Below are 15,083 nucleotides of genomic sequence, written 5' to 3'. Positions count from 1 at the left end.
AGTACTTCACAGTGCTAGTTAGGAAGAGATCAATTCACTGGGTGGAGGATGACAATTACTGATCAGAAAACAGCTGAACCATGAAGCTCACAGTCCTATTAATCCTGCCCATCCAGTTTCTCAGATGCCTGCTATACCTTCTGAGTATGTAAGCTCTTCTGATGTGCTCCCTGAGCCCTGTGGTTTTCTCAAGACAAAATAAACAGACCAAAGTGAGATTCTCTCCCAAGAAGAGCACTTACATAAGTATCTTATTATTAAGAGGTGCTGAAAGGGGAAAGCCATTTAAAATAGATCCATGCAGGCAAAGAAATCCCATGACAGCTAAGAAGAAAGAACTCTTACCACCTTGTTGATAGCAACCTTCTGTAAGTTGCCACTAGAACAACAGCATCTTCAATTCCACTCCTTTTCTTTGTTGTCTAGAAGTTGTCTCTACACAGCTTTCTTCTGTACATTATTGGCACCTATGTGGGCCACAGTCTCACTATCCTAACCTCTTGCAGCTGCTTCATCATGTCTGAAAGATCAACTGGAATGGCTTAATGGTCCCATTGCTGGAAACAGACTGTAGTTTTACAATTAACTTTCCTCCTAAGGATAGTTTGGTTAGTGTTTCTAAAAGCATCACCCGCTTTCATATTACAGGACCCAACTGTGTGAACGTGTCCATACAGAAATCAGAGAAGCATCATCAATGTCCCAGTGACCACAAGGTCTGTCTGAAATAGAGGAATTTGCTAGCATTGCTGGTACAAGAATTGTCTGAAACCACCATAGAGATGGAACATAATAAACAAGGCTAAAATTAGAATATCCAAACACCCAGCTGACAGTATTTTAGCAACATTTATACCACATTCTTTAAAGTACAGCACAGTGGTGCATCACTGTAAGAAATTTCTACCAAACAATGATTCATGATACCATTGGGGTACATTCCTATTTAAGATCTTTGTTCACAGTTAAAGCTCTTTGTCTGAAGTAGAAAGCTCCCATAGCAGGTTAACGCGTTCCCAAGACCATCTTCTCAATTTAAAGTATTTCCTCTCTCTTATGGCTCTTTTTAGCCATTTTTCTAAGAAAGTTAGGCCTTTTGAATTGGTCAGTCTCTGTCTAGGAAAATGTTTCAGTTTAAAGTACATAGTCAGAGGCAGAATTATAAAAAATATAAAATGCCTCCCAATTTCAGTGTAATGAAAAGAGGCCAAAATTAGGAACCCTCAAGGAGGAAATGTGGGCAGGATTTGGAGAATAGTCTTAAGACAGCTGGTTTATCTACAGGGAACTGTGGGAATCTGTGGAATGACTAGTGTCATTGCAGAGTGACAGTGTTGTAGGGGATCTAGGTCAGAATTTCATAAAAGTACAAGGGTCTGCTTGGACAGATCAGTTGAGAAGCCATGCAGGCCTTGGCAGTCCCTAGATCTTGCTTGGATTTCAGCTTCATTCTGAAGAAACAGAAAACGAACTTTATATTTCTGTCTGATTTCAACTCCTTTGCTAACTGTGTATGTAAGACTCCTCACTGAATACAGCCTTGTCTGCAGTGGAATATGGCAGTGACTGTGTGCTTTAGTAGGAGGTGTGAAGAATAATTTTGACATTCAAGACTATTGGAAACAGTATGTAATTCATTGCCTCGAGATGGAATGTGGCCATAGTTAACAACCTGAATTTGAGAAAAGAACTTCAGAATCTCAGTTTTAAATCCCTTTTGGAAGGTAGCATCTCTAGTTCACACGCTGCTTCAGCACCAACATGGGTCAGTCACAGCAGAAGCAGCGCTGTTTTTTGAACAATGAAGGTTTAAATTCCCAGAGATGTTGTAGGATTTGTACTGGCAAGAAATTCCAGCTGCCTTGCAAGATCTGCCCCATCCTGTATTCTTTCTATTCTCTGGAGGCGTCCCAGAGAAATAATGAGCAGGTCAGACCTGCTTAGGGTAGAAGATCTGATGAAATCATGCCCTGAGGTGTTGTGACTACTATTTTTGTATTTACTTGAATTGGCAGTGCCTGAAGGTACAGTTGACAGATTTCAGAATGTGAAAATGATCAATCTAGGGGGAGTGCCCTTAAACACTGCCACTTTATGGCAGATATAAAGTAACTTGGATTCCAGCAACCCTTTACAGAGCTTTTTAAAAAGAAAACCCATATGAGTAACATTCCAGGAATCACAGAGGCACAGATGCAGGCTGTTGCAGACAATCCTTCCTTTTTTTCTGGGCCATATTTTCTCTAAGCACTAGCTTAAGGAAGCCATCATCCTACAGCCATACTACCGCATGAACCAAATGAAATCAAGGGTAAGTACAGCAGAATGAAAGCAGCCTGAAGGAGGTGTGATGTGAGCTTTATTAGAGAGGACATATGGCTTTTAAAGAAAAGGTCTTTGGCAGACAGCTGGAGGTGGCATAATTATTCATCAGGAAAACAACAGCAGCTACAAAGATCTTCTCCCTCCCCTGCTGGCTGAATAGAATTGTTGCATCCATTCAATGGGCAACTGATTTTAACCTACCCTCCATAAACAGCATTTCGTGTGAAGCTGATTTAGGAGGAAGCTCTTACTATAAAAGAAACCCATAGATATACAGAGACACACACATTCAACTCAGCTTCTCCTTGCAGCACCAACTTTCAGGTAGCTCTTTGCTATAGCCCAATAAGATAGTCCCTGTGAATACAGAGAACACATATGCAGGGATATAGACCCCTGTGTTCATGCACATGTATAGATACACCACAGGTTCTGAAACAGCATAATTTTTCATGCAAATATTCATTCAGATGCATTAGCTGATAGGCCTCAGCTTGTTTTGTACATCAAACTGTGTTTCACTTTTTACATTTATCCTTGTGCCCGTAAGATCTGTTGTCAGGATTCTTTGCCTTCATCCCTGCAGGTAAGGCCTGATGATCCTTGACCACAGCAAGGGCAGAGTGGCACCAAACTGAGTAGGGAACTATGTGCAGCCAAGAAAAGTGGGCTTAAAAATAGATTAACTTTGTGCAACTCTGTGTTATCTGTTAAGTGGCAGTGATACTAATGCACGTGTTGGATATATTTTTTTAAATCTGCATGAAAGCAACTTGCAAAAGAGGGATCCTTAATTCCTTTCAACAGGTGCTAAAACTGTTGCAAATTGAGTGATTTTCTCTGGTTCACCACATAAACCATTGATTGACAAAGCCAGCACCCAGATCTTCCAGGTCCTGATCCGTTAAACAGAGTGATGTTCCCCCTGTAGGGACTGTCACAGCTTTGCAGAGTCAATACTAGACAAGTGAGGTTTTTCTTGGTTCAGAGACAAGGCAGTGGATTGAAACTAACTCTATTCATTGCTTTATATCTATTTATCAAATGAGCTTGTTCCCCACTTCATATCAGGAACAGATACTTAATAGCAAAGTAGCGGCATAGTTCACAGATCAGAGAATTGCAGGCAGATTAATTCCAACTCTCAGCCAGCATAAAGGTTTTTCTAGCACATAAAGCACTGATTGTTGGCCCATCCCTCTTGTGAAAAAAACCCACAGGAGATGCTCTGAAAGGCTGTTTCTATGAGCAACCCTTTGCAGAGTTCCTTCCTGACCTTTTGCTCAGGAGTGAGGGATTTCGCCTGATATCATGGAGCAGGATGTAAAACCCTCATGGCAGATTCTTGGGGATCTTCAGGTATCCAGAGGCATCTGTGTTGCCCATGTCCACTTGCACGGATACCTTGCACAGTTGCTAGGTTCTTGGCTCTAGATCACTGTCTGTACTAATAGCATTAGTCTATCTATTTCATTGGTGCATTCTTTATCAGTCCACAGCATGGAAAGATACATTCAGCCACTTGGGAAATCCTTGATGGATTAAGCAATGAAAATGAACAGGGAGACAACTGTTAGAGAGCAAAGGAAATAGATGTACGTGTATGATGTTGATGAAAGCCCTATATGTCTGACCACATCTGCCAGAAAAACATGTAACTTTCACCTTTTCGTAGGCCTTCCCAGAACAGCAAGGACGGCAAAATGGCCTGGAAACACTTTTCTGGTGATAAACAATAGAAATGATCCAACAGTAAAAATAACCCTAAAAGAAAAAAAAAAAAAAAGAAGTCAGAAACAACTTTGAAACAAAGGAAGGGTGGAGCAAGCAACCCTTTTGGAGAGATTTATACTCTGCTTTGTCCTGCTTATTGAACCCTGAAATGCCAGTGAAGGTTGCATCAGAAATCTGTAAACTGTATGCCTATAGCTATTATGTACAGTGTTGTAAGCATTATAGAAATTAGTGACCCTATTACAAATTTTTTGGCTGCTGTACTTAGATTTGTAGTGATTTATCTTTTTGCCATTGTTTCAGCATATGACATGACATGAAAAGAGGAGGGTTTGCTGCAAACAGCATTTTAACCACAAAAAGTTATTTTGCAGAAGAAAATGTACTTCCAAGATTTAATTCAATACTAAGTGTTACACAAATCATGTGAAAAACAGTCTTGCTGTGGTAACAGCAGAATTAAGCACAGGTGGCCGAAGACTCTTGGACTGAATTTTGAATTTCTGGTATGTACTGGTGCTTTGCAGTTATGTTGGTAGCAATGCAACTAAATGCTTTCCTGTAAGGTTTAAATGGCATCAGCAAAACTGCATACAACCCAATTCTTCTTTTTAATGCAGAAAGTCTGTAGGATCCAGGTCTTACAAGTAAACAGTTCAGAGCATATAATAATCCAACTTTTCACTAGCCTCCCTCCCTTCTGTCTTACTCCTTACAACAGATCTGAACAACACATACTTTCTCAAAAAGACTTCTGTGTGATTGGCAGGCCTGGTAGGAGCTTCTGTCAGATGCTATTGTCACTAGCTAATTGCATCTCCTAGTTCTAAGAAACTCATCATCTCCTAAGCTTTAAGACAAGTGCCTAAATTGTCAGATTTGTTCATAAATACAGCAGAGAAATTAAAAGGGACTGTTTATTGGAGTGATGGAAAAAAGATGAGCCGGCAGTGTGTGCTCACAGCCCAGAAAGCCAACTGCATCCTGGGCTTCATCAAAAGGAGTGTGATCAGCAGGTGGACGGAGGTGATCCTGCCCCTCTACTCTGCTCTCATGAGACCCCACCCACAGTACTGTATTCAGCTCAAGTCCCCAGCACAAGAAGGATGTGGACCTGTTAGAATGAGTCCAAAGGAGATTCACAAAGATGCTCAGAGGGCTGGAGCACCTCTCCTATGGAGACAGGCTGAGAGAGCTGTACTTATTCAGCCTCAAAAAGAGAAGGCTCCAGGGACACCTTAGAGCAGCTTCCAGTACCTAAAGGGGCCTATAATAAATGTTGAGAGGGAATTTTTACAAGGACATGTAGGGACAGGACAAGGGGCAATGCCTTTAAACTGGCAGAGGGGAGATTTAGATTAGAAATTAGGATGAAATTCTTCACTATGAGGGTGGTGGGGCCCTGGCACAGCGTGCCCAGAGAACCTGTGACTGCCCCCTCCTTAGCAGTGTCCAAGGCCAGGTTGGATGGGGCTTGGAGCAACCTGGTTTAGTGAAAGGTATCCCTGCCCATGGCAGCAGGTTGGACTAGGTGAACTTTATGGAGGTCCCTTCCAACTCAAACCATTCTATTATTCTAAAACATCAGCTCCAGACTAAAAGTGTTTAGTAGGAGTGGGACCGATGACTCCAGAAAATCCATCAAATTCAGCTAGCTAGAGTGACCTTCAAGGAAACTCAGGAGGAGGTGGCTGCACAGACAGTGTGTATGGCCTTGTGTAGTCTACAGGAAAAAGAGAAATTTCATTACTGAAAGCTTATCCTTTAAAATAACAGCTCATCTTCTTCCCACCAATAAGATAGCAACAGCCATTGCCTTTGTGATCTTTGTCATTCTTTCTAGCACTCTCTATCCAAAATAAGGGTAGAAGTGTGCTGAGAGTTAGTCTGTGTGGGTACACACCTGGAAACTGCCATGTTCTCTGAATGGGTCAGTAGTAGAGCTGAGGAAAAAGCCAAGAGCCCTAGATGTGCATGTACAGTTATATTTGCATTAAGAATTATTCAGACTTTAAGAGAAGATTAATTAACCTGCATTACTCTACAGCAGAGTTTTTTAAGAAATAGAAACAAGATTATGTCCAAAAAGTGTATGCTTCTTTTTTTCTCACTCTTACAGCACCCTCAGGATTTGTAATGGCACATGTAAGTCCCAAACAAGATTGATAAAGGTGCACTGGAGGCAGAACAGGAAAGAACTGAAATCAGTCCCAGTTTTCAGAGGATAAAAGGAGTTCTTCTGATGGGGAAGCTGAAAGAAAAGAATCTGAGAGTAGTATGAAGCATGGACCATGAGAAGGGGTCTTCCAGGGAGGAACTTGGTGTTCCAAGGGGAGCCTGTGGACTACATCTTCCAAACCTCCTTAGGGACCTAGATGAGGTTGGGTTCAGTGGTGTAATTTGTAATAAAATGCAGGTAAAGGGAGTTTATGTTTCTCCTGAGGGCAACAATGAGACCATTTCTCAAACATACTAGGAGCTGGCTAGATACAGCTCTATTTTCAGTTCTATACCTCAGGCTGGGCTTACTGGCTGTGGGATGTAAGTGAGGTCTGGCAAACTCCCTCCTGGATGGGTGAGAACTCACCAGATGAAGTGCTCATGATGGAGATGACTCACGCTGCCTCATTCCTTCACTATTACGCAACTTGCTTTTTTTTCCAGAGTAAGGTTTTCTTCCACATTCTTTCTGTGACTCTTTTTTTCCCCTTTCAGTCAAAGTGCCTGCCTTTGTCATGATTTCACCCTGAAACGGGGAGGGAATTCAGTAACACAACCTGGCAGGGTGTCAGAGGTCCATTTTCTCAAGGGGAACAGGAAAAGGTAATAATGGTTTGAGGAACTAGAAAACAAATATGTCCTATGTAGACTACAATTGTTTCATCTAAGTGAATAAAAACAATGAGCTGTGAGCCCTGAGGAAGCAGTGTGTGGCTCCAGCAGGACTTGAAATAACCCAGGGGAGAATTTCCTCATTTTGAGTCACAGAGCAGAGGAGGAGGAGGAAGAGGAGGAGAAGGAGAAAGAAAGGGAGGAGGAGAAAAAGGAGGAAAAGGAGGAGAAGAAGGAGGCGGGCTGCCAGCCCCCAGTGGCACCACTGCCCCAGGGGTTCACTGAGGGCCACCTCAGGGGGGCAGGATTGTTACCATTACCAAGCCAAGGAGTTCATCTGGTGTTAACCGAGCCCGATGAGAATATCAGTGCCACTTCTGGCTCCTGCTGATGAAGTGATTTCACTTCTCCTTCACTGGTAAGAATGACCAAAAGTATGTGCAGGAAGGTTACTGTAAATGTCATGTCATGGCTCATGTCTCTGGAGCTGGTCTGAGAATCATAGAATCATAGAATCACAGGCTGGTTTGGTTTGGAAGGGACCTGAAAGACCCATCCAGTTCCAGCCCCCTGCCACGGGCAGGGTCACCTTCCACGGGCAGGGTCACCTTCCACTAGACGAGGCTGCTCCAAGCCCCATCCAACCTGGCCTTCAACACTGCCAGGGATGGGGCAGCCACAGCTTCTCTGGGCAACCTGTGCCAGGGCCTCACTGCCCTCACAGGGAAGAATTTCTTCCCAATATCCAATCTAAATCTCCCTTCTGTCAGTTTAAAGCCATTCCCCCTTGTCCTATCACTAAAAAAAAGAGAGAGGCTGCCCAGGGCTGACACTGCAGCTCTTCAGCATGGGTGACATCCCCCTGACCTAACTATAGTGAGATCTGCTGTGTTAGAGATCCTCCTCCCCAGACTGCTCTGGAGTTTGCTAATCTTTCCTTTCATTATTCATGGAAAGAAGTTTTGGCACGTATTGACAAGTTAATGATGGATACCTTCTACTAGGGTTAAATAGGCATAAATTCCTATACTAAGACTGAGTAGAAAGGAAGCGTATTTCTTTGCTGGCAGTGAAGCAGCTAAGCTATAGTAGAAAGGATGAGACAACTGTGTGAAAATGGGGAAATGAACTTTGTGTAGCCATCAAATTAGCCTTCTGTAACATATTTTACATATGCATTGAAATAATACAGGCAAAGGCAACCTAGGTTTTCATGAAGCTTATTAGAAAATGGTGGGTTCCTTTCACTGTTTCAGTCCCACAGGGTACCTGCCTGCACTCCCAGGGAGGTGCTTGCTTTCTGCCCTCCTAGGCTCCCGTAGGAGCACGATGGAGTCTAAGGAGAGTAAATATTGTTGTGGAGTAATGGATGCATGAATTTGAGGTGGATGCTTAACAAGCATTAAAGCTGTGAATTATGTAGCTCATTCTATGAGTGCTTGTTCATCATTACCCTGTTCCCTGCTAGCTCGACATGAGTTACAGAAAAATAGATTAAAAAACGAATCTTGAGAATGGCAAAAGCTTTTATTGTGACTCTTTTTCATACCTGCTCTTCCTGTAAAGTCAAGTGTCTTACTTATTTTGAATACAAGGGTCAAAGACGACTTAAAGAAATACCTGATTATTACTTATCTGTCCATAAACCTTGTAGGTAAGAGTCTTACCTGAGACAGCTGAGATTTTCAGCTTCTCACTCAGTGATATGAAATTTCAGATTCTACCAGCAATAAATCCAGATAATTTATATATGTGCAGAAAGCTTGTCATTCATACACTAGTAGGTCTTATTCTTACAGGCCCTTTCAGCAGCATAATTTGGAGGGGAAATATCACACCGTAAGAAAGGAGGAGGGATGTACCCTTCAGAAGTTAATTATGTTTAATGTTATCTTCTGAAAACTGCTCAGGTACCATGTAGAGTCAAAGATGCTTACCGGTCTGTAGTCTGGGACTGATCTATGTAGGCTCACTATGAATCATGCTTCATTCTACAAAAGCTTCAGATGTACACTGAACTGTGCAGTGCTTTAACAGTGTGCAAGACCAGAGCCCACCAATTGGGACTGCCAGTGCAGGAAAGGGAAGAAAAAAAGTAAACAGATAATGCAAATTAATCCCAGAGTGTAAAGGCAGGCTCCTTGAGATGGTTGCAATAGCATAACATGAAATGCCTGCTCAGTGAGTTGATATCTCTGGCTATCTATGGATCTGATGCTGCCAATACCAAGAGATGGCAATGTAATAAAAAAACATGATGTGTCTCTCTGCCCACAGCTAAAAAATTGAAATAGAGTTAGGTCCATTTCCATTTAAGTACAAAAAAATCCCCTTCCATTTGCCTTATGAAATATCGAATGAATACAGTACCGTATTTGAGCTTAGTCACCAGGCATAGACTCTGTGGCAAAATCAAGACAGAAAATTTTTCAGTACAGCCACACATTTTTTGAAAGAGGCTCCTCTAGCTAATTCTGCTGAGGATTTAAACTGTGATTGCAAACAGAAGGAGACGGCAGGCAAATGTTGCCGATTCCCTTAGGACTGCATGGAAAAGAACTATTACTACTGTACTGACCTAGTTGGTCTTATTTTAGATTGAGGTTTATTATTCTGAATAGTAAGTTAACTTACTAAATACAAATTAGAGAAAAAAGACATCAGCCTGAATCAACCTCAATCAACCCAATCTCAAAACCATGGATTACTTTACTCCAAATGAAAGGCTATCTATTTTACATCCAAAAATTCGTAATGACAGATTTAGCTGAGTTATGATTTAGGTATAAAGCTATGATTTGGATATGAATCTAGTGGATGTTGTATTTGCATGTTGTAGGAATAAATTTTGCATTTTTGGTCTGAGTTCAGATGCAGGATTCTTCATTTTTGCATCGTGTTTCTGAAGCTATTCAAGGGTGGCTTCAGCAACCTGATAACTGGCCCAAAGGCTTTGACTAACTGAAAACCTAAACAAAACCCTGGACTAGCTAACACCTCATTTTCCATCTTGTTTTTCTTGTTTTTGTTATTCCAGACAAAACCCCATTGCCCTCACAAACAAGGGAGACTTGGTCATTCCTCAGGCAAAAGGCTTCAAATGGGAGCTGAGGTACCTCAGGCAGTGCAGAACACTTGGAGTGAGTGATACACTGTCTGCTGGCTGTGGCACTGATGGGGACTGGGCTGCTGCTTCACTTCTCCCAGGAAACATGAAAAGGAAGATCAAGGCCACTGGCACATACAAAGATTCCAGAAATGTGAAAGGTTTGCTGTAGCATCTTTGCTGAACTTCAGTAGGAGCATTTGCATTGCACTAATCTCAGTTCCTCTATTTAAATAAGTTAGATTTTTGTTCCACATGCTTGCAAAACTGTGGATTGAGATAATACACAGGATGCAAATGTTAAGTCATTACTAAGCCAAACATAAACATTATTTCTGTTGGCTGTATATTTTTAAGTGTAGGCAGAAATCTCATTTGAAAGTCTTCTTTGTTTCGTTTTTCTTACACAGATGCTTATATATGTATGAATGCTTCATGTTGCATGTCAAGTTATACTGTGACCTGTAATAATGGTCATGTAATCATTGCTATTTATTATCATACCAAATTCAAACTAAATTTAAAAGCCAAGTCTGTCTGGAAAATCTACTGGAAGCTCCCAGATTTTGGCCCAAATTTCCACTCTCCAGTGTTTTCAATCTTCTTGTATTTTCCAGGTCATCTGCTCTATGGAGAAAGAAGACATAGCCATCTGGGAGATTAGCATATATATTTTATGAAGCAGACTAGAGCTCTGTCTTTTACTGACTCAGATGCTAAAGACCCAGATTCCCAGCCTGCCTCCTAGCTAGCAATGCACAGTTCAAAAAGCTTCTGTTGCCAGTGGTTTATCTGTCTCCCCTGCATGAAGAACAAACCTTCAACAAAGTGATGTTGGTAAAACAGTACTGTTCTTAAGTGGGAAAACCCAAACAGTCCAGCTTTACAGCCATGAAGAAAGGAAATTTATGATGACAGAAGAACCCATTTGTCATAAAGTTTACATTGTTTGAGGAGAGATTATCAGTAAATGATCAAACAAACCTGTCTACTGGCATGAGATAACTCTAGAGTGGCGTATATGGTTATATCAGTGAATATAATCACGGAACACAGCTGAGATATATCTGAAATGTATGAAAGCCAAATGAGAGCATTAGTGCTGAGTTAATTTAAGGTAGAATATAAATTACCATGGGATGTGAAAGGAGTGAGCTGCATTAAGCAGGTGTGCCAAGAAGCATCTCCTTAATCTTTTATTCTTTCTTACTGTGCTGATAGAAATGTACTTTCACTGCAGCTATAATCAGAAGTACAGTGGTTTTCCAGTACTGCAGTGTAGTTGGACTGTGTTGGTACTGCTGGTACTTTTTCCTCTTTCTGAATATTCCTCTTCCCCCCTGTAAGAGCACAGAGATCAGCAGCCTGGAGTGCCAACATTTAAGTATCCAGTGTAGATTTATAACTATGGATGGGCACAGTGCTAACATGTTACAGAGCTCCTAAGTCCAGTGAAGAGAGAGGAAAGGCATCCATTGAAAAAGAGAGCACTGGTTCAGAAGGATGCATAAACATCTAGAAGAGACAGAGCAAAACTGAGATGATTGCCCTAAATTTATATGAACAATGGAACTGAATAAGCAGCATACTTTCCATTGCTTTTTAAAACAAGGCCTGGGGATAGAGTGGCCTTTTTGTTTACTCTCCAATAATTTGTTGTTCAGTTTTGGGTTTTGGTGTTTGTTTGTTGGGTTGTTTGTTTGTTTGTTTTTTTAATGCAGATGCATGAATGAGCCTGAATTAAAATCCTTGCTCTAAGGGTCCCAGTTTATAGGAAGTATGAATTACATTCAGATTATCACCTGCATTTTGCAGAATGGACTCTCCTTTTTAAACATATTATAACAAAATCTATATCCAAACTTTAGGAAGCAATGAGTGTGTATTCAGACACAGACTTTGAGAACTGGATCTGTTACATTTAGAATCTAATTCTCATTATTCACATCTGCTGAATAATGATGGGAAAATATGCAGACTTATTAGAAAATACACAAGAAAGAAACATTCAGTGTAGCATTTAGGCTGTATGCTCACCAGAAAGGTGTGCACCACTTCAAATATCTTTCTGTATCTTGCAAATGCTGAAATGTCGTCTTTCACAGACCATGTGTAGACGGTCTTTAGTGTTCTGTTCTTCTGCCCTTTCCCAGTTACTGAAATATGAACTTAACATTTACCGACTCTTCTATTTACTTTGATCCTAAGAACAGCCTTCCCAATCTGGTCAAATCTTTTCATTCAGAAACCAGTCTCTGAGATTGCTGGTAAAAGATGCCAGCAGAAGTTTGTGAGAATGGGAAAATCCTATCCTGCCTCTTCAGAGGATTTCCCAGATGCAGTCACTGGCTGCTCTGGGCATTCTGAGCCAGTAACACCGTCTCTGTGGAAACAAACGCATCATTTGTTAAAAAAAAGGGGGGAAGGAAAAAACCCAAGCAAGATGTGTTTGAGAAGCAAAGCTGGCTGAGTACTTCAGTATCAACGCGTTCCACCAGATGGCAGGGTTCTGTCTTGGCAGGTCACTGCAACAGCCAGCCCGAGCCTCTGCAGGAGTCATTTTTCTCCTATCATAGTTTTCACCATCGGCAATATAACTGTTTACTTTAAACCTGTCAGTGCTCTACAGCATGAGCAAAATAAGTGTCAAACAGCTGAAAGGCACGAGGCCTCTATTTTGTTATGTCTCACTCAAATTTTTATACTACAACTTTAAAGGCACAATATTTGCATAAAGAGTAGTAATTTCCCATTGTGTGAAATAAGAAAGTATTTTTTTCCCCCTAAATAAAATTGTACAGAAAACTAAGTGACTGTTGCTGGAAGAGCCAGGTCTGCTGTCCCTTTCCACGTCCTGTCCTGCTTCCTTATGTAGTGCTGGCTTCAACAACTGTGCCTACAGTCCTAACGCAAATCAGATCAACCTAAGAGCTGATAGAGAACTTGCTGCTTTTACTTGGCGGCTTAGTTTCCAGTTAGATAAATGAGCTGGAGTGACTCTACAGCCACGCAGTCACGTCTGCTGCAATCAGGAAAGCAGGTCAAGCATGTGACAAGGGGCAGGAAAGTCCCTTTCAGCAGCAGAGTAATATTGGATAAGCTTACACTAACTGTGAAAACACATCCTTAAGTAACAAAAGAGTAGTGAAGAGGACGAATCCTCAGCTCTGCCCTTACTAGAGAGGGGATATGGAGATACAGGAGAAAATCTAAGGCTCATTTCCTAGGTTCAATTGAAAAGTAGTGCTGCAGCATGCCTACATCCTGCATGTGTCACATTGAAATGACAGTTTCAACCTCAATTAGACATATTTTACTCTTTATTTGGAAAATAAGAATATTAATATATGAGCTTTTTCCAGAAAAGGTATTTTTGAGTTTCTATCAGAAATAAAGGCTGTGAAATCTGGGGAAAAAAACTTACTGACAATTTCAGTTCCCTGCAGAATTATCTGCAATACTTAGTATTAAGTTTCAGCTGAGTGGAGGTGTTTCCTCCCCATAAAACCCACACAAGCCAATTAGAATGTTTCACAAACAACAATAAGGATTTTGAATGACTTCTTAAACTCAGAGCACACTAATCTTTAAATCGTCATCTCTCTTTTTAAAGCCTAAATCCTGGTACTTCCCAAGTGCACCAGCGCAGTGCTAACACAAGGATAGATAAATAGACACAGAGCCTCACTGCACAGATCTTGAGGACTAGCAGCAGTTACTCTGTACTTAAAATAAAACAAACGCCTTACCAGGGAATGGAGATTTTTTTTTTTTTAAACTCCTTTTGCAGAGAACTGGGTAACTCCATTTTTAATGTGCTAAACTAAGCCAAATACTTTATGTAAGTGGGAAGACATCATGTGTCGTCAGGGTACCTGGGATTCTCATTCTGACAGAGGTGAGATTTAGATTAGATATGAGGAAGAAGTTCTTTACTGTAACGATGGTAAGGCCCTGGCACAGGGTGCCCAGAGAAGCTGTGGCTGCCCCATCACTGGCAGCGTTCAGGGCCAGGCTGGATGGGGCTTGGAACAAGCTGGTCTCGTGGAAGGTGTCCCTGCCCATGGCACAGGGTTGAACTGGATGAGCATTAAGGCCCTTTCCAACCCAAACTATTCTGTGAATCTGTAATTCAGCATTAGTTGGCTTCATTACCATGAAGCACAAATAGAGACTTTTCATTTCCTGTTTTGTTATTGAAAAATGAATGAGGATTGTAAAAACCGGAGCGAAATTGTAAGAAAATCTCCTTTAGGTATCACTAAGTACGAGCAGGTTCTATTCACAACACCTGGTCTCTATAAGCTGTAGACACGCTGGCAACCAGGCACTTGTGCTGTCAGGACCAAGCAGAACGCGGAACACGCTGTGGTGTGCACCTCACCGGCGGCGCCCGACGGGCCAGCGCCGTGTTCACCGCCTGCAAACCTCACCCACACCTGCGCTTCCGTGCCGACCGGATGCCGGACAACGCGCGGTAACAAAACAAAGACTTTCCCGACCCCAGCCCCAGTTCCATCCGGCTGCACCGCAGCTATGCCGGTCTCTGGGGGTGTCGGGGGCAGTCGGGCCGCGGCGGTGACCGGGGAGGGGCGGGCGCAGGGCCGCGGCAAAGCAGCAAAGTGTCACGGTAATGCCGGGCCAGGCCGCTGCGCGCTGCGGGTCTGAGGCTATACCCTCCCCTCCAGCTGCCCACCGCCGCGGAATCCCGCCCACTCTCGACCCTCTCCCGTGTCCTGCCCCTTTCGTCAGCCAATGACAAGCGGAGCGGAAGGCGGGGCTTGGGGCGCTCACTGACACGAGTCCAATGGGAAGCTCAAGCTGACCGAGAGGTGTCCAATGGGGGACGAAACCGGTGAGTGCGAGACTCAGAGGCAAGCTGCTGGGCGGGCAGGGGGCGCGGCCGAGAGGGCGAGGGCACGCAATCAGGTGAGGGCGGCTTTGATGGGCGGTAGCGGAGGCCAATGGCGACGAGGAGGCGGAGGCCTGCCCTTCCCTCCCGCCGCCGAAGCTGCCAGAGAGTCAGGTGGCTCCGGGATGCGCGGCCGCGGCGGCAGGCGGAGGCGGCGAGGGGGGGGCCCGGCGG

This window comes from Neopsephotus bourkii, unplaced genomic scaffold (genome assembly GCF_033783945.1).
Source record: "Neopsephotus bourkii isolate Nb327-2 ecotype Australia unplaced genomic scaffold, CSIRO-AGI_Nbou_v1 NB_301, whole genome shotgun sequence".
Classification (NCBI taxonomy): Eukaryota; Metazoa; Chordata; class Aves; order Psittaciformes; family Psittacidae; genus Neopsephotus; species Neopsephotus bourkii.
This window is presented reverse-complemented; position numbering follows the sequence as displayed.